Consider the following 2,070-nt stretch of genomic DNA (forward strand, 5'->3'; position numbering starts at 1 on the left):
ACCCACCCTACCTTTCTAGGGCCCGTTGTATTCCTCCTCAACGGGCTTTACGGCTAGTCTATATATAAAAGAAAGTCCCCTCACCGTAAAATCAACGCCCAGGCCAAACCGCTGGACCTGGAGACACCAAATTCGGGGAGAGCGCTCCCACTGTAGCGTAGGTGCTCGCTAAGAAGGGACTTTTAGAAATTCGACCCCTAAGGGGGTCAAAAGGGGGGAAATGTGCTCCCCCCATTGATTCCTATGTGGCTGCCAGGCAGCTCTCTCCCTACACCCCCCAATCTCTCATTGCAGAGCTCAGAGTTCTGAGGTCAAAAAAGCCAACAGTTACAGGGGACTGCAGACAGCTAATGACAGTTGAGGAAATCAGGAGTGGCCAAAAACCACCCGTGAGGTGAAGCAAAGCTTCTGGCCCAGCCTCTCCGATGGCTTCTGTTATGTCTTTAGCTATATTAAAAGCCATGTTAAGCTTGAGAGCATAGTAAGGATTGTAAGCTCTAACAATACTATTGGCTGTTGTGTAGAATGACCCAATCAGAATGCAGAACAATGTTCAAGAGGGAACAAATCTGATTGGTTGTTATCGTTGCAATTCCATTGGTCCTTAACTGTTCTAGGGCGTGGCTACTCCAGCCCGGGATAGTTTAAAAGGGAGCTTTCCTCCACTGTTTGTGTATTCTCTGATTGTTCCTGTTACTTCAATAAAGCTGATTCACTGTTTACTTACGAGACGGTGTTGAGTTCCATACTTAACAATTGGCGACGAGGATGGGATGCTAAGAGCAGGTAGGCAGTCCCACTGAACCAACGCCAGGCACCACTCACCGTTATGATTGCCCCAACAGCTGCAATGGCTGTCAACCCAGCGTTCGAGGCATTCGAACCGGGAACGGAGGATTGGGACTCTTACCTATCCAGGTTTGAGTTCCATCTGCAGGCGAATCAAATCGTGGACGAGGCAAGGAAAAAGGCGACGCTTCTCAGTTCCTGCGGCAAGGTCGTGTTTGATGTCACCCGATCCCTGGTTGCCCCAACTGACATCTGAACGGCGACCTGGAAAGACATCACTGACCAGCTGAAAGCTCATTTTTTGCCTCAGCTGTCCCAAATCGCTTGCCGGCACACATTCTACAAGCAGAGCCAAGGTCCAACCGAGTCCATCGCTGAGTACGTCACCACCCTGCAACTTCACCGACTTGGAAGAAGGTCTCCTCAACCAGCTTGTGTGTGGCTTACGTGACGAGAGGCTACAGCATCGCCTGTTTGCTAAGACGGCACTCACCTATGACATGGCCTATGCAGAGGCTGTCGCCGGCGAGGCTGCTCAGAGGTCAACACGAGTGGTCCACCAGCACCATACCCAGGTCGGTGCACCACCAGTCGACCAGCAGATCCAAGAAGGAGGCCAATGACGTACACAGAACGCAAGCTGCATGACACAAATGGACCGCACTGAAGACTGCGCCGCGGCACTCCTGCGCAGGTTGTGGCGGGAGTCACGAGAGAGACCGTTTCTGGGCACGAGAATTCATCTGCCGTACCTGTGGAAAGTGGGGCCATTTGGCAAGGGTGGACAAAGTGTTTGCGCGCAATTGCAGGGAGGGACACTTATAGCTTCCTACCATAATCTCTGACGTTCTGGATGTATGTGGCGCAGCTAGCAGATGGAAGAAAACTTTGGCGCCACATAGATCAGCTCAGGCAATGGTGGGCTGACTCCAGACTCGAGTCCAGCCCTGAACCTGACACGATCCCCAACCCAGAAGGCGAGCAACAAGGGCCTCCGGACGAGGAGGTTGCTGAGCCCATTACTGACCCTGAGCATGGGCAATCCCCAACTCAGGATGGTGATCCCTCCGTTTTAAGTTCTCCACTGGACAGTGAGTCAACCAGGGCCCCCGAAACCTTGTCACCACCAGAACCTGAACCCATTTGCAGGTCCCAATGAACTAGGCGTGCCCCCTCCTATTTGAAAGATTATGTCTGTCCTGGTATTGTTCCATCTTCGTTGTTGTTCAGTCGCACAGTCGAGTCCGACTCTTTGCGACCCCATGGACCAGCTCCCACCAG

Source organism: Gekko japonicus, unplaced genomic scaffold (genome assembly GCF_001447785.1).
Source record: "Gekko japonicus isolate JY-2015 unplaced genomic scaffold, Gekko_japonicus_V1.1 scaffold885, whole genome shotgun sequence".
In the NCBI taxonomy this organism is placed as follows: Eukaryota; Metazoa; Chordata; class Lepidosauria; order Squamata; family Gekkonidae; genus Gekko; species Gekko japonicus.